The sequence below is a fragment of the Schistocerca serialis genome, chromosome 3 (genome assembly GCF_023864345.2).
Source record: "Schistocerca serialis cubense isolate TAMUIC-IGC-003099 chromosome 3, iqSchSeri2.2, whole genome shotgun sequence".
In the NCBI taxonomy this organism is placed as follows: Eukaryota; Metazoa; Arthropoda; class Insecta; order Orthoptera; family Acrididae; genus Schistocerca; species Schistocerca serialis.
In genome coordinates this window covers 1,013,277,184-1,013,296,363 of record NC_064640.1, presented here as the reverse complement: position 1 = coordinate 1,013,296,363, position 19,180 = coordinate 1,013,277,184, and the positions used below count along the sequence as shown (strand labels likewise).

The window sequence follows — 19,180 nt, the reverse complement described above, 5'->3', positions numbered from 1 at the left end:
GTATATCATCTGGTGCTTCGATCTGTCGTGTTGCCGTGCCTGAAAAGCATTGCCGGGGTGCCGGGGATGTTTCCCAGCGGGATAACACTCACCCCAATACCACTGTTGTAACCCGACATGCTCTACAGTGTGTTGACATGTTGCCTCGGCCTGCTCAATCTCCAAATCTGTCTCCAATTGAGCACAAATTGGACACCATCAGATGGCAACTCTAGCATTATCCGCAACCAGCATTAACTGTCCCTGTATTGACTGAATAAGGGCAACAAGCCTGGAACTCCAGCCCAACAAATGACATCCAGCACCTGTACAACACAATGCATACTTGTATGTTACCTAGACAAATCCATCCCCATAATTTCATTACTCTACATTAATTATTTTTTGGTATTACAATTTTCTTCATCAGTGTAGTTTACTAAATTAGAAGATAATTTCATTTTATGATGATTGTTGGTGGATAATATGTTCTTTGAGAGCCTCACATCTAGTCTGCAGTAATTTATAGAGCTATGTGGTTCGAAGGGTATGATGCCATAGATTTATTGTAGGAATGTGTATGTTTCTTTAGGTTTCAACTTCTAAAGATTTTAGAATATTACACTGAGATGACAAAAGTCATTTGATAGTGATATGAACATATGCGGATGGCGATAGTACCATGTAAACAAGGTATAAAAGGACAGTATATTGGCAGAGCTGTCATTTGTGCACAGGTGATCACATGAAAATGTTTCTGATATCAATATGGCCACACGATGGGAGTTAACAGACTTTGAATGTTGAATAGTAATTGGAGCTAGACGCATGGGACATTCCATTTTGGAAATCATTATAAAATTCAATATTCCGAGATCCATGGTATCGAGAGTGTGCTGAGAATACCACATGTCAGGCATTACCTCTCATCACAGACAATGCAGTGGCTGATGGCCTTCACTTAACATCCGAGAGTAGCAGCATTTGTATAGAGTTATCAGTGCTAACAGCACTGCATGGTCATACCCCGAGGTGATTTAAACTGGCAAACCACCCACCAGTGTTGTTTCACCATGTATCAGCATTAACCTTAATTTATGAGCATGAAAGTATATATTAATACCTTCAGCTGTTGACAGGCATTGATATATATATCAACAGGGACAGGTGAAAATGTGTGCCCAGACATTCTTACCAAGTCCCGTAAGAGTTTGGGTAAATATGCGTGCATCCTCACAGGAGGAGGAGGTCACAGCTGGTCATGGCAGAACTGTATACTTACATGGATATGGTGTCTGTTATTTTGGACATTTCCGAAAGAACAGGCACCATATCAATATAATTATATAAAACTCCATACAGTCCATGGACTAAATTTGAATGCTTCAGAAAAGGGGTTACTATCCAATAAAATGTGTAATCATATTTAGAGGTACAATGTGGGAAATACGATAAGTGGCAAACAACCACAGATTACAAAGTGTTGAGGCAAGTTGTAAACAGTCATCAGTCAGATGTAAATTATCAAAATGTTTAAATGAAAAAGGGCAGAAGCAAACAATCAAGTCGTCAGTCAGACAAAAATTATGAAATGGTTTAAATGGAAAAGGGTGCTAAGCAAAGATTCAGATTAGAACCCCTAAATCGTAGGAAATAAGTCCGCAGTGAAACAATAGTGCAGTCAGCAAACGTAAGCCATGTTGCCTAGAACCTCATTAACAAATACTATAAAACATGTACAAGCAATAAGTATCAAACGTGAAGATCAACTGATAGAGGTACAAAACTGTAACATCTTAACAAACATTTCATCTCCCCAACTGGCAACATAACTCCAAATACAGATCCATCCAATATCTCAGTATGCTGCTACACAATAGATACGGACTTCAAATTTGAGGAAGTAAAAGAACAAGAGATAAACAAAATAATTTTACAGCTTAAGTGATTGGGATGGTCTTCCCAGCAAAGTAATTTAAAAAAAAACACAAACGTTGTGGTTAAACCAATTAACATACCAACTGTAGTTTCAAAGAAGGTATGTTTCTTAATGCATTGAAAAAGAGCATTGTCAGACTAATATACAAAAACAGGATGAAAGGAGGAAGCATCAAACTACAGACCAATCAATATCTCTTGAGTCCTACATTTAGTAAGATTATTGAATCAGTAATACTGGTACAGCTTGGTTACTTTTCCACTTAAAATAATCTTCTTGCAGAAACCCAACATGCATTTTGAAAATATTGCAACATCACAACAGCTGTCATCAACTTACCTAAAAATGTGAACAATAGACAAACATAAGTTATGAAAATGAGGTCAAGAAAGTCAACAGTATTTCAGGGTGTGCTGCAGGGGTTAATTAGGGGCCATTTCTTTTTCTTGTGTATGTGAATATTATACATCCTTCTAATTCCTGTATAATTACTTATGCTGTTAACACCTCTCTACTGTTTTATGGTGATGTAAGGAGGACAGCACATTTTTCAACACATGGGATATCTGAGATTGCTAAATATTTTAGTAATGAAGGCCTAAAAGTAAATGCTAAAAAATCTCAGTTACTGGAGCTCTATGTAGGCAACTCATGCCACAGATGTGTAAGAGATATTTGTGGAATTTAATATACAGACAGTGTAAATTGTCCAACTATCCAGAACTGTAAGAAGAAAAAAAAGAGGGAGAGAGAGAGAGAGAGAGAGAGAGAGAAACAGTGCTCTATGAGAGAATTTTCCCATTTTTTAGCTATCGAATATGGATGTGGAGGGGGGGGGGGGGGGTGTATGCTGCTGAAATGCACTTCAGTGGAATACTGATGCTACAAAACAGAGCTTTTAGGCTGATGCATGATCTAGGATACATGAAAACCTGTCATGATGCCCTTATCAAAGTAACTAATTCTCGCTCTCTCTCTCTCTCTCTCTCTCTCTCTCTCTCTCTCTCTCTCTCTCTCTCTCTCTCTCTCTCTGTGTGTGTGTGTGTGTGTGTGTGTGTGTGTGTGTGTGTGTGTGTGTGTGTGTGTGTGTGTACATTCATTTTTGTAAGCCACCAGGATGACACCCAATTGCTACGATGTACGAAACCACAACACAAAAAATAAGAACAGTTATTACAGACAAAGAACAAAATTCAAAGTGCTATGCCATGTTCCATATATCAGTAGCTCAGTGTGGTACAACAAATTACCAGAATTAATAAATGTATATAATATGGCTCATTTAAAACAAATCGAAGACTTTTCTTGTGAATAAATGTCTGTAGGCACTGAAAGAATTCTAAACTGTTGTTAAATATGTTATGTATTAAACCTGTGTACACAAATATGATATATACTACACCTTTGTAACAGTATGATGTTTACAAAAGCCATCATTTGGTGACTACACAAAAAATAATTTTAAATTAAATGAGGGTTGTATAATAACTGCGCAGGATTTCGCCATCGTAGTGTATCGTATCAAAGAATGACTAGAGATTCGTAATGGGCACAGGGACATTGTAAGTCACTTCATTTTCTTCAAGAAAAAAAATGAGTATAGACAAAGGGCAACCTGGACAATGAAAAGAAACATTGTACATCAGGGTTTAAAATTCAGCTACACACACATACTTAGGAAAACAAGAAAGTCCTAAGACATCTTTCTCCATTGCCTTGGATTCATAACAGTAATGATGGTTAAAGGTAAATGTCACTGGCAACATGGCTCTCATAATTTAATTGAATATGAACAAATTGATGATAAATATATAAATCTATACTAAAAAAAAACCACTTTATGTAATGAGATAGGGATTACTTTGTGTGTCACTATCATGCAATCTACCTTTTTTTTTGGTCCATTTGTGAATGGAGCACAAGAAAAATTACTTGTTGATAAATCTTCATATGAACATTAATTTCTCTGCATTTTCCATCATGGTCAATGTGCAAAACAAATGTAGGAGCAAGCAATATGTTGCTTGATTCGAGTAACTATGATCTCTGAATTTTTATGTGAAACTGTCACAGTTACCGGATAAATCTGTGATGAAACTTGCTGTGCTTTCTTGGGTCTCCTATATCTCATTTATTTATCCTTCCTGGTAATGACCCCACGAAGACATACAGTAATCAAGAATCAATTGCATGATGCTTTTACAAGTTACCTCCAGTATGAGTGAATTACATTTCCCCAGCATTCTCCCAATGAGGCTCAATCTAGCATCTGCCTTCCCTTCAACTGATTGTGGATGTTTAAGGGCTACCAATTCACCATGGGACTGTAGTCTGCACGAAAGTGACCTCCATGGTTGTGATTACGTCAAATGTGGATTGTCTGTGTTTGCTAATTATACATACTGTTCCCTACCAATAGCACTTGCTAGCAAATTGTAAGCAGTCACTGTCTGAATGTGTGTGGAGCCTCTGCTACTACCTGTCTGTGTGGTTCAGTAACAAGCTTAATCCTCACAGGAAAAATTCTTGTCTTTAAGGGATGCACTTTGATTCTGCTATGTATTCGATATCAGTTGTGTTGAACTGTCCTTTTTCTTGGTCCTCTCATGGAACTGCTCAGTGGAAAACTGCTACTAATTTTCTCTTGCCATACCACATCCTAATATGGATTCACGTTTCTGAATTGTAAATGCCTGAAAGGGCACTGACTTGACGAAAGCGTAACAGGGATAACTGGATGCTCTATAGCCAGCTGACTGTCTCTGAATACCAAGGCGGTGTCTAGGACATAGTGGAGCATGTTAATCAGTGTGTCACTGACTCACTGAAGTGTGCATCCCAATGACATCTAGTTAGCTCAGGAATGAATGGGGAATGCCACTTGGTAGTCAGGGACAGGCATGGAACTATAGACCTTGCCCAGCCCTACAATCACATGCAGTTGCAGGTGAGCATCAGGAAACTGGAAAAGTGGGCAGATAAGAATTTCATCTGGGAAAACAACATGTGTAACCAACCAGTTCTGAAAATGGAGACACTATTTTAAACTTTCATTATTGTATTGTATGTTAACTGGGGACCTAGAAACAATGGAGAGGCTCCGTCCCCATCGCAGCTGCAGTGGTCCACAACCCCAAGACAACTACTGCAGTCCACTTACCCCTCCGCCGCCCCACACCGAACCCAGGGTTATTGTGCGGTTCGGCCCCCGGTGGAAACGCCCCCCCCCCCCCCCCCCCCCCCCGGGAACTTCTCTCACCAGATGAGTGTAACCCCTATGTTTGTGTGGTAGAGTAATGGTCATGTACACATACGTGGAGAACTTGTTTGCACAGCAATCGCCGGCATAGTGTAGCTGAGACGGAATAAGGGGAACCAGCCCACATTTGCCGAGGCAGATGGAAAACCACCTTAAAACCATCCACAGACTGGCCAGCTCACCGGACCTCAACACAAATCCGCTGGGCGGATTCGTGCCGGGGCCAGGCGCTCCTTCCCACCCGGAAAGCAGTGCGTTAGACCACACGGCCGACCGGGTGGGCCAACTTTCATTATACTTTACTATTTTTGGGCCTAATCTTTGACAAGACATGTGCCTTGTTACAGCAACTGAGTTTTACAAGAACAGTATGCAAAAAATCAGTAAACCCTAACAGACACCACTTACTGAATCAGTCCTGTTCTTTTGCTGTGTGTAGAGGATACTGAACCACTTCTCCAACCACAGCAGCACTCCCTCACTAGTGTTTAGTGCAATAAACTGTCCAAATGTTAAACAGATGTTCAGAAATGAGCCACTAGTGGAGTTGACTGTATCAGACCTTAATTTCATAATCCAAGGATGAAGTACACCATTGCCTAGGGTATTTCACATGCTGACTGCAACTTTAAACTCAACTGAGTACAAGGAATGTTGCACTCTAGACATATTTTTGAAAATATGTTTGCTTCCATTTTAGTGGTGTTAAACGATTTTATCACTACATATACTGATGGGTGTAAGCAAGGGTACATCTTAGGCTGCTCCACTGTATTCCCTGATGATTCTGTCAAATGTTTCCTTCTTGAACAACTAAGAAATTATGGTGCAAAAGTTATGCAGTTCTGAAGACATTGTAGTGGGTCTAAAGATCTCACAGCAGAATCTCACCTGCTTCTCACAATAGCGGTTAAACAAATTTTCCCCTTTAAGTCTCTCAACCCATTGAAGAGTACATATGTGTAGAACATGTGCCACATTACAGTACTCCTTCCTTTTCTTTGCTAGTTCTTGCTTCTGTCTATCCTGTTTTCTCACATGTCTACCTTGCAAGCCACCTCTATGGCAATATGGCTCTTATTCAGGTGTTGCTTTAGTTCATTCTTGTTTCTCCTCTATCTTTTTCACACTTTTCTTCTATTTACTCGTGGTCTTCATTAGGGTTTCACCTCTACTTTCTTCAAAATTCTTCCCAAGTGCAAGCTGTGCAGGGAAGGACACCCATTGTGCCATGTGAATACCCTTAGTGTGATTATCCTGGCACCCTTCTCTTGGCAGATCACACACTATACTCAGAAATGGCCTGATTGTAACCATACTGAGAGGTTACTCTTAGCAATTCAACCACTATACCTGATACCCAATATGATAACCAGTTTATGTTGGAGGAAGGGGGGGAACTGTCATCAGTACCTGCATGGTTGGGCCCAATAAAATCCCTGGCAGATTCTATACGGAAATTGAAACTAAGATAGCCCCCTGTTTTAACCTTAAAGTACTGTGTATCCCACAAATAAAAGAATTACACAGTAATTGGAAGAAGACAGATCACACCTGTTTACAAGAGGGGTTGAGGAAGGGAGCCACAAAACCACATCCCATATCATTGATGTCCATTTGTAGTAGAATCTTAGAATGTATTCTTTGCTCAAACATAATGAGGTATCTCTAACTGAATGATGTCCTTAATGGCAACCAGAATGGATTCTGGAAACACCTTTTATGCAAAAACCAACTCGTGCTTTTCTCACATAACGAACTTTAAACCATGGCTCAGTGTAATTGTATGCAGTAATTCTTGACATCCAAAATGCATTTGACTAATGTACCACACCAATATTTGTTAGTGAAAGTATGGTCATATGGGCCATCAGACAAAATTTGTTACTGGATTCAGGATTTCTTGGTAGGGAGGACACAGCATGTAATCTCAGACCGAAAGTTGATGCAGAAGTAACTTCAAATGTGTCCCAGGTAAGTTTGTTGGGACCATTGCTGTTGATGTCACATATTATTGACCTGGCAGACAATAGTAACCTCAGACTTTTGCAGATGGTGCAGTTATCTGTTGTGAAGTACTATTTGAAAAGCAATTCCAGAATGAGTCAATCTGATGTTGATGAAATTTGAAAGTGGTGGAAACATTGGAAACATAAAATTGAAGGGGTTTGCAGAAGACAGTGCTAACCTACACGAACATAAATACAATAAGACTGAGCAGCTTATATACTACACAGTATTTTCTGGTAGTACATAGGAAACATGTTGTTAGTGGCATGTGGTACATTTTAAAACACAACAGAAAGCTTTATCTTTCTAATTCTTACTAAATTGAGGGTTTGCACTTCCTTCTGCCACCCCCTTCCAATTATACACATCACAAAACTGTTGTATCATAAGGCTAAAATATCGATGAGTCACAATTGAAGACCTAAGGACCAAATATATAATTAATTGTGTGTGTGTGATATATATTCAGGAAATATAAACTATACTGCAAGTCCAGAGAAAATTGCTTTGAATTGTGCAAAATAACCTTATTCACACTAAATGGGTTGAGTCCAAAAGAGATATCATGCTATAATGCTTGACAAAACACCTAAATATAAATGTCTTAAAACATGTGAACAATATGAAACAAAAATCAACAGTTTGCAGTATCATTACTCAAATCAATAAAAATCTGACAATGGTGATGTGGCATAAAGGTTACCATAGCAAGCAAGTCCTTTTTGTTAGCAGATAATTATGGAGTGTTCTACACCACTGAAAACTGTGTATGAATGAAATTGTCAACAGTTTGGGCTTTCTTTATGATGTTTACACTTTCCCACTGTTCAGTGTCACTGAATGTCATTTTGATGTGCAATATTCCAGGTGAGGCGATTTTGATATGTGCAGCAGAACTGATGTGTAGCTTTGTTGTTTTGTTGACTTCATGAGCAGCACTAAAATAAATGCTTTAATCGATACAGTCTAAATTGTTTCCTGGTCATGCTACAATCAAACCTAGTTCTGACAAGATTGGAACTGTACAATATATAAATGAAATACCTACCTGTATTTTTTCAGATTTTGCTGTAATAGTTTTCCCAGAACTCGGAGTATATTTTGCCACTTTAACTTGTGGATTATGCTATCAAACTTTCACAGATCAGCAATGTTTGTAGACATTACCAGTGTCATTTTGTGCCTTATAGTGATTAAAAAGTCAGACCTGAGAGAAATGGCAGTTAGCATGTTTAGAATGTTAGGTCTTCAGTTGGTATCAGTCTACTTGTACTAATATCTGGTTGTAATACTTTGTGGTGATATGAAATGGAATGGTCACATAGGCCCAATTATGCGTAAAGCAGATGATAAACTTCAGTTCATTAGTAGGCTACTGGGGAAAATAGTCAATTCACAAAGGAGATTGCCTAAAAAACACTTGTGCTACCCATCCTCGAATTCTGCTCAAGTGTGTGGGACCATGCCAAATAGGACTAACAGGCGATATTGGATGTATACAAAGAACAGCATGAATGGTCACAGGTCTGCTTGATACAGGGCAATGTCACGGAAATGCTGAAACTCTTCAACTGGCAGATAACTGAAGATAGACACCAATTATCACATGAAAGCTTACTTACACATTTTCTAGAATCTGTATTTAGTGTGAAAACTAAGAATATGCTACAACCCCTATGTATCACTCATGTAGAGACAAGATTAGACTAACTGCAGCATGCAGAGACATTTAACCTGTAATATGAGAATGGAATGGGAAGAATCCCTTTGGAGGTACCGTCCGTCATGCACTTCAGTGATTTGCAGCATGTACGTGTAGACTGTTGATCATTAACACGACCTACTCAAGGTTTTTAACCTTACCTGGCTTAGAGATAGAATTCTCTCACATTGGTGAGACACTATCGTCATCCCAATTTATGAGCCAGGCAAAAATGCAAGTTCATTTTGCAGCTATTGACCAGTCAGTCTCAGTTAAGAGCTATTCACATTGCTGGGAAAGATGGTGGTCCATCGATTGTGCTTGATCATTGAAAGGCAAGGCTTTTCATCCACATATCAGTGTAGCTTCCAAAACTGACCAACTGGAGTGTTGACACGGAGAGAATTAGGCTGCTAATATAAATCCAAGGTAAACAATCATGATACTAATGCTTGTGAGGGGAGAACTGTATATTTGGTGGAATCTGTAAATACAGTTATGGAGATGCACCTCATAATAAAACAACAAACACAACCATTCCTGATGATACCAAAGAATTCAATAATAAACACTGGAGTAATGATTCCAGATTATGCACCTCATAATAAAACAACAAACACAACCATTCCTGATGATACCAAAGAATTCAATAATGAACACTGGAGTAATGATTCCAGATTATGTACTTTCTGTCACAGTCCAACCAAGATTTCAATAACAAAAATTTTAACTGTTACATTATTACAGTGGAACTGCAATGACAGCTGTCACCACATAACCAACCTCCAGCAACTGATCACAACCTATTCATTGGTATATATGGATGTAGATTACCTTGGGATATACTATTGATGAAAAGCTCTTAGGTTTTCAGCCAGATGTCAGTGTTAAAATACCGTGATGTTTAAAATAATGTCATACTTGTCATTTTCTGGTGAAATGTTGAGATGTTGTGGAAGTCGTAACACTTTTACCAACAGTGTGCTGCACCCACCTGGCTACAGGCTGCTGGACGCTGTCCAGCTGACAGGTGGCGAGAGGGTTGAGGTTGACGGATGGGGAGAGGGTTGAGGTTGCATTGGAAAGGGAGGGGGGTAGCAGGTGCACCATTCCCATCTCTGTCTGGGCATTTGAGATGCATTTTGCGTGTTGGGAACACTATCATTGTATTGCCACTAATGTGGCTTCCCAGGCTGTGTTCAGTTGGTATCCTTCGTCCCTATTGACCAGATTCTCATGAATCATTATTTCACTGGATTCCTGTATGTTGCTGTTGGAATAGGCTGTTGCTTGGCATAGTACCTTAGTGTTCTGAAAGACAAAGGTGTGGTCTTCATGTTATGCTCTGTTATAGGTGATTTCACCCGGTATCCCAGTTGTACACAACTGAAGTGCTTCTTGCAGCATTTTGAAATGCAGCACTATGTTTGTTCAATACGTTGGTGGTCAGATTCACAGGTAATGATGTGTATCCCATTATGTTCAGTTGTATTGGGTCTTTTGCTGAGCGTAGGTACTCTTTTAAGTTAGGTAGTAGTCGGAAGATGGTTTTTATGTTAGATTTTTCAAGTAGCCTCACTATTTTGGCTGAGAGCGGTCCCAAGTACAGAAGGTGAGTGAGTCTCTTGTCTTCTTCCTCCTCTTCCTTATTTAATGTGTCTTTTCTCTTCTTGAACGTCCTACTAATCTGTGTTTCACTGTACACAATTTTTGTGAAACACTTCCTTCAGGTTTTACAGTTCAGCTGAGAGGCATTCTTTATTGCAGGTGATGTGTGCCCTATGTACTAGGGTGGGCAACACTTTCTCATGTTGTGTACTAGATGGTGGCAGCTCATTGCATTCAGGTACAGATCTGTGGTGTCTTCTTCCTGTATACTGCATGGTGTGAAGTACCACCACTCTTCTTTATTACTATGTTCAAAGGTAGACAACCATTCTCCTCTATTTCCACAGTGAAGGCAATGTTTTGGTGAATGCTGGTAAGGTACTCCAGAAGCTTGTCCAACACCTTTTCGCTATGCTCCCACACCACAAAAGTGTTGTCGACTAGTGAAAGAAGTGCTTAGGTGTTTGGTAAGCAGTTTGAAACTCACTGTTCCATGTAGAGCTTTGCAATCCCGGGAGCCAGTTAGGATCCCACAACCACTCCATCCGTCTGTTCATAAAACTCCATTGCACGTGAAGTAGGTGGTCTTCAGTGCATGTTAAAAATTTTTAACTGTTTGCAGCTCAAAATGTTGGGTAAGTAGTGCCAAGGAGTCTCGAATAGTGACGTAACATCAAAACTTGTGAGCAGGACATCTCTTTGTAGTTGCATGTCCTTAAGTACTTTCACGAAATTGGCTGATTTCTTCACATGATGACTACAGTGTCTCACAAGTGGTCTTAGAAGCATCATGAGGTATGTGGCCAGTCCTTAATTATGCTAGTTAATGGTGTTGACTACTGGCCACAGAGGCACCACTTCCTTATGGATTTTGGGCAATCCGTACAGGTGTGGTGTCACTGTTGCTCTAGGACACAGCCACTTCTTAACTGCCTCTAATAGATTTGAGCTCTTCAAAAGAGCCTTTGTTTTCCTGGTTATCGTCATCCACTGCGAATCAGCACCATTGCATTCCCTTTGTCTGTTGGAAGAACTGTAATGTCAGCATCTTGTCTCAGTGATTGGAGAGCTTCCTGTTCCGTAGCAGTTACGTTCGCTTTCAGAAATCAGGACCTATTGATGATACTGCAGGTTTCCCACATGATCTCCTCTGCTTCTTCTTTTGGTAGTCCTTGAATTGGTTCCTTCACACCACACATAATGTTCCATTTCAGTATTGTTCTCGGGCACTGTGAAGTTCAGTCGTTTTGTGAGGGCCAAAGTTGTAGCTGATTCCATTACTTTCTTTGTCTGGTTTACAATGGGTCTAGTATTATTCGCCTCCTTGTTAGCCGTCCGATGTTTCGACAGTTTGTCAAATTTGCTGAACTGTTTTGCAGCTGTGTGTCATTTCTGTACCTCAGTGTCGGTGTAAGGGCTGCAGTGCACCGAACCCAAGTGTTTGCTGGTAGTGCTTTTGTGATACTTAGGTGGAATTATAGCAATGTATGTGCATTCTTGTCCAGCTCTTTCCATGTAAAATGAATGCGCTCCCTCACTGTGACCATGCCCACTTGTTGTAAAATTTGATCGGTCTTCTTCAGTTTCACTGAGTGTCACAGTGCCACAGGTTGTTCTCATCTCAACACCATTAAAGGAAAGCTAGTGTGCAGAGATGTTACATTTTCCTGGAGCATTCTTTCTGCAGTTGTTCAATCTGCTGAGCATCTCCTCAACATTGAGGTGCGTTGTGTGTGATTGTAGATTCTCTTGGTGTTTTGAAAGCTTGTGATATCATGTGGTGCTAACATATGCTTACCTGCCAAAATTCTATTCCAGTGGTTGTTTTGATTGCATACAGTTGCAAATCTCAGTAACCTACCTATAAAACAAGTTTCACACAATTCTCCATTGCAATCAGTGGCATCATATCAAATGTGAGTCTGAAGGTCTCACCATCACTGTATGTAGGTGATTTCCTGCCTATATTGTGGTGCCTCATGAATGAGGATTGCTGGATGTCAACTCCAAGGAACCATCTGGAAAATATAAACACTGGGTAATAAACACTGGGATCTGCACACTTTGAACCCTGAGCTCTATTTAGGTAAATAATTAGAATTAAGAAAATAGTGTCACTAGCTGTAACTTGGATATTGCACATGTCAACTAGGAGTCCACTGCATGATAAAACTCAGTGGCACTACCCTGGGAACTGATCGCGTGATCCTCTGAATTTTTTATGAACTCATAGTACTCTTATTCTTGACCAGAGATTGACAGCATATGAATCCACATCACAGTTGTTGATGTGGCTATTAGATCCTGTATACTATAGGGACATAAAGGTGGCAGCTGGTTAATCCTACATGAACCTTGTCGACAGCTTCATAGCAAAATCGTACAGCCCACTGCTATGAGTCCCACAGCAGCAGCTACTTGTAAACTATGCAATGGTGATCCGTCAGATGTCATATGATCTGTGTTGCCTGGTTCTGTTCCAAAAGCATCTTAGGCTCTTCGGAAACTTCCACAGAACTAGCAGAGTAACTGGAGTAAGATTGGAGACTTTGAGAAATTACCTCAAACTTCCCCAGATGGATTGTTTGTATAGACTTCCACCTTTTTTATTTCCTTGGTGAGCAGCATGTTTTGTGGTAAGTCTTTATCTGTATTGTGGACCCTTGAATAAAACAGCTCCCAAAACATTCCGATGACTTTCTTTCAGTCCATCTTAAAGTAAAAGATAGAGTTGACTACACAATCGTATACAGTGGAGTGTACCAATAATACCTACCAAGTGTTTGCAGTCTGTTGACTGCAGAACTACCAGTCAAGCTGTACATTACATAAAAACACATTAAAGCAACAATGTTATTTTATACTGTGACATAGTTGCCAGAATGTACAGTTACAAAAAATACATTAATCAAACTGCATGGTGCTTGACCATATTTAGCTGGACACCAAGCCACATGAGAATTTCAAGAAATAAACTTGTGGGCGAAAAGCAGAAAGCTGGCTGGAAGAGTCGAAAGACGTTGGAATCCATGGCACTGATGTGAAGGCACAAATAAAAGCACTGCATCCTAAGGTTGTAGGAAATGGAGAGGCAAACTACAACCACTACCAACAAACTAGGAGTGATCAAGTGAACCACAACACACTTGGAAAATTTTTATACTGACCTAGGAAAGAATCTACGCACGCCCTTGGCCAACCTGAGAACTGAGCTAAATCTGAATACCTCCTTAGCCTACAAATCACTTGTAGAATCTTTTACCATAAGGAAACGTGGGAGATGGTGTTGTTAGGGGTGGCCGGTGTCCTCTTTCTACAACACAAATGCACATGTGAATTAATGAATTTTTATTTACATGAACTGTAGGTTTTTCTTAACTTGAATGGAGTCCATGTTCTGTGGTACAAGCTCATCAGTAATAGTCCTCTTACAGACAAGATCAGTAATCTTGCTATTGCAATACTTGGGTTGCTGTGCCTGTGATAACTGTACCACCCTGAGAATGAATGACGTACGCCGACCTGGAGTATTGAGTCGAGTCAGTGTGTGAAGCTCTCCCGTCAGTGGCGGTAGCCTAAATACTTGCTGTTGAGAGGGCGTTAGAGGCGTGTTGCTTGTTGGTGTCTCTCTGGCCTCTCTCATGATAAGTGCACTCGATCCGGTGCCTACTATCCATCTTCGCTAAACATCTTTGCCGACCAGTGTGCTGGCTGCAGCTTACGCCAGCACATCACTGGCCTCAAAGCTTCTGTTGGATTACTTCTGTCTTTTATGAAAAAGTTGTTTCTGCAGTCAAATTATATTACCTCTCCAACTCAATATTGGGGACAGAATGGGTGCGGGATACCTTCTAGAGTGCTGCAGGCACAACCCCATTCTGAGTGGAACTCTCTTGGATGCAGTGTGTGTGATAGGACAAGTAAGTTCACACAGCTTGGAAGAAGGTGTTGAAGGTGAGGGACACAGCTGCCTGTGCAGCTTACATAGCCGTGCAAAATTGACGAGGCTCAGTGCACTTCCTCTACATCTGGCACTGTGTTGTAATGTAACCAACTACCATGTTTCTTTAGCTGTGAGGAACAGGAGACATACCTATTGGTTGCGGTCAGCATGATCTCCCCCCCCCCCCTCCCTCCCCCCACCCCCGTGCCCAAGCTCTCTTGTGCATGTGCATACATGTGTGGTGTGGCATGCACGGGGCCTTGAGTTATTGCAGCCTTTCTTCTCTCCTGGCTGCTTTCTCTTCCCCATATCCTGTCTCCAGTCCTTCCCATCCCCATATCCAGTATCCAGTCCTTCGCATCGTAGGTCCTCCTTATCCTGCCAACCCCCCCCCCCCCCCCCCCCGCCCCCTCCCTCTCCCTCTCCCTCTTTTCCCTCGTTGTTCGCTTGAGGGTGACCTGGCTATTCCCTCAGTTCCGCTACTCTATTTTGTTCTCCTGTCTTATCTTTTCACTCTCCTTTTTTTGGCTTTTTGGGCTTGACCTCCCTTTGTACATAGTTTCCATAGGGTGAACAATTTGGGGAAGAATTCCATACCTAGTGTCTCTGGCATGGGCACACCCTCCTCCTTACCCTGTCATACCCTCTTTGTTTTCTGCCATAGAACCCCCTACCCCACCCCCTAGGTGACCAGTACGGTAGCCAGTCCATATGGTGGGGCTGTTGAGTACCCATGTGACTGAGCCCCTGATAACACGGGAACCACACTTCTGGTACCTGAGTGTCACGATCTCGTGTAGGACGAGGAGTGGTTGCTCATCTTTTCAGGGCATCGGATCTCCCGGCAGTGACTGCCCATGCTGCGGCTCGGTGGTGCCGACGTGGTGAGCCTCTTATCGGAGTGGATGGTACCAGGGCAGACACTCTGCACATGAAGCATGCCAAGCTCCCCACTTCTAGCTGCTCTTCTGCGGCCATCTGATCAGAAAGGAACAGTTCTCTATCTGCTCTTACTCCTGCTCCCTCCACCTTACCCTCCCTGGTCAGCCCCTGAGAGGAGAGCCATGCCCATCGGCTTGAGATCAAACCCTTTCCCCATTACTTGGTTCGTTCCAGAACAGGTGGGGAGACTTTTGCTGTTACCAAACTGCTCTTTTTCAAACGCACAGAATATAAGGGTGGTGTAGTAGACGTGATGTGACGTGATGTAGATGTGATCTGGTTCCCTATTGATTGAAACCTCTTCTGCCAGTCATAGAGCTTTTTGCTTGTGATTGCTTAGGAGAAATCCCAGTGATAATCACTCCTCACCAGCCTTAAATATGACCCAGGACATTATCTTCCATAGGGATCTCCTCCTTCAATTTGATGAACTAAGGACTAATCTGGCATTGCATGGTGTTTATTTCGTTTGGCTAGTCCAGAGAGTTGCTAAGGACAATCACATTGATACAGGCACTAAAATTCTGGCTTTTGAGTGGGATATGCTCCCAGAAAAAGTCGAGGTTAAGGTTTACCATTTCAGCATGAAGCCCTATAACCCACATCCCATGTGCCATTTCCAGTGTCTCTGTTTTGTCCACGTCCTCACGAAGTGCTGCAAAAGGTATTTGTGATGACAGTGGCTATCCTCTCCTTGTGGGGAGTCCTTGCACCACACTGACCAAGTGAGTGAACCGGTCCAGCTGACATTCTCCTCACTCACTGTCACTGGATTGCCCTATCTATAAAAAGGAAAGGAAGATTCAGGAATTCAAAACTCTTGACCATATATACTACTCTGAGGCCTGACAGGAATTCAACTGTCTCCACCCAGTGTCTTTAACATCAACCTTCACTTCTGTTGCGGCCTTTCCTCCTCCTCCTCCCCCGTCCCCCCTGGGTTTGTCCCCCTTCCTCCTCCTCCACCTCCCCCCTTCCCCTCGCCCCCAGGGTCGTCCCCCTTCCTCCTTACCTCCGCCTTGTCCCCCTCCCCTTTCCTCCTCCTGGGTGGTTCCTGTTCCTTTCTATCACAGAACCACTCCTTCTGTGTTACCTGCTGGGAATGGGGTCCCTCAAGGAGTACCCTCACCAGCATCTCCAGGACAAGAAGCCTATTACTAAGAGTCAGACATGGGAACCACAGTCGGTGGGCCTCAAGGCCACTCGTTCTCTCTCTGATCTGGATATTGCTGTGACTTGCTCTCTTCCCAACCCCTTCTCTCACCCTCCAGACCTTCTGCCGAAAATGGGTTGGCCCTTTACGAGCCTTTGGTGATGTCTGTGCATTTGTCTGCACAGACATCATTAGTTCTTGGATTCCTCTTGAATCTGTGCTGGGAGCGGTGGACTTTCAGATGCAATTAGACTCTGCAGTAACAATATGTAATCTTTATCTCAAGCCCAGACTGGGCTTGTACCCATCCTGTTCTTCTTGCCCTCCTTTGACAGCACCCTTCCTCCTCCTTGGTGATCTCAATGCTCCTAACCCTCTATTGTGGGGTGGTACTGCGACCACTGACCAGGACAGAACTATTGAAGACCTGCTGGCAGGACTTGATCTTCACCTACTCAACATTGGAGCTCCAACACAAGTTAGTGTGGCAAACAGCACTTTCTCAGCCATTGATCTCTCCATTTATAATCCTGGATTCCTCCCCTCCATTCAGTGGAGAGTTCTTAATGATTTGTGTGATAGATCATTTTCTGATTGGCTCATCTCTTATACAGCCTCACTGATGCCTTTTCCTTGGCTGCCACTGCAACTGCTCCCCCACACAACAACACTGATGGGTCTGTACAAAGTTTGACTGACACCATCCTTTTGGCAGCTGCTTCAGAAATTCCGTCTTCCTAGGGATCTCCTGGATGGAAGACTGTCCCTTGGTGGACCCCTGAAATTGCTGTAGCTGTTAAACACTGCCACTATGCCTTCCTATGGTACAAATGGCATCCATCTATTGCGCTCCTCCTGGCCTTCAAACTGCTTCATGCTTGGGTCTGTTATCCAATTAAGCACCAGAAACAGATTTGTTAGGAATAATATGTTACTGCCATAGGGCTGCATACTCCTTCTTCACAGGTATGGGCAAAAATCAGGCGTATTTTTGGCTGCTGTCCTCCTACAAGTGCTCCAGGAATTTCCCTGAATGGTGTTGTTCTCACCAGCCCAGACTTAATCACTGAGCATTTTGCTTGGAATTTTGCCCAGGCCTGAGCATTGATCCACTACCCGCCTGCATTCCATCTTTCCTAACACCATCTGGCTCCCTTTATCTTTCGTTTCACATCACCTGGGACCTTATAACACCATGTTTAGCGAGTGGGAATTAGCCAGCACCCTTACTTTCTGCCCCAACACGGCTCCTGGACTGGACCAGGTGCACAACCAAATGATCCAACACTTATCGGTGGCCAGCCAATGTCATATACTTGCACTTTTCAACTGTCTTTGGAGTGAGAGGGAATTCCCTTCCCAGTAGTGAGAAAGTATCGTTCTTCCAGTTTTGAAAATGGGTAAATTGCCTCTTCAGATGGACAACTCTTGTCTAATCAGTTTAAGCAGTGCCCTCTGCAAGTTCCTTGGATGAATGATGAGTCAAAGACTGTATTGGATCCTTAAATCCAGGGACTTTTTGGCTTCAACACAGAGTGCTTTTTGCTGAGGCTGCTCTACTGCAGGTAATTTAACGGTTTTTGCCTGACGTCAACACCTTGTTGCAGTCTTTTTTGATCTGCCACATGGCACCACCAAATCCTTGCCACATTACGTGAGTGGGCCTCAATGGCCTGCTTTCAATTTTAATCCAGAACTTTGACGTTGCACTTTCCACGTACAGGTTGGCACCTCCCATAACACCTTCCATACACAGGATAACTGCGTACCAACGGGGCTCTGAGTGGCTGTCAATGGTCTGGCGCCAGCTGTGGGACCTGCAGTGTCACCGTCTTTGTATGCTGATGACCTTTGCATTTATTTTTATTCACCCTCAATGGGCATTTCTGAACACAGATTGTAGGGAGCAAATATGCAGAACACACTCACCCATGGCTTCCTATTTTCAGCTGCCAAGACCTACGTTATCCATTGCTGTATAAGGTATCCCCATCTGGATCTGTACCTTGATGGCCAGCCCCTCAATGTGTTGGAATCTCATCATTTTTCAGGACTGGTCTTTGATGCCTGGTTGGAATGGCTTCCATCTTTGGCAATTAAAGCAGACACGTTGGTCATACCCCAACAATCTTCGATACCTCAGCAATACCAAGTGAGGTACAGACCACTCTGCTCTGCTGCAGCTCTACAAAGCATTGATCCAGTCCTGTTCAGATTATGTGGGTCTCACATACGACTCAGTGACACCTTTGACATTATGGATGCTGGACCAAATACACCATTGTGGGGTACGGCTGGCAACTGGCAAGTTTTAGACTAGCTCCATGATCAGCCACCTAGCAGAGGCATGGGTCCCACTGTAGCGTGTTCTGTGTGAACAGTAGTTGATCGCTTGTGCATTAAGCATCCGCTTCTCCCTGGAGCACTCGAACTACCGTCTCCTGTCTCCATATACAGAGATCGACCTTCTGCAATGGCAGCCCGGGTCTGGGGTTACGATTGCCATCTGTATCTGGTCCCTTTTTTCAGAACTCCAGCTTTCCCCTCTACCACCTTTTTATACTTCCATGGTGCACCCCCAATCCACAGCTCTGCCTTGACCTATCACAAGGTCCAAAAGACTCGGCTCAATCTGAGACCCTCCG

At 42.4% G+C, this 19,180-nt stretch overlaps 1 protein-coding gene across 1 annotated transcript in view; it reads left to right on the top strand.

Annotated features, from left to right (window-relative positions):
* LOC126471471 (zinc finger FYVE domain-containing protein 9) overlaps positions 1–19,180 on the top strand; it is a 429,993-nt gene that overhangs the window by 73,770 nt on the left and 337,043 nt on the right. The gene's annotated exons all lie outside the window — the stretch shown is intronic.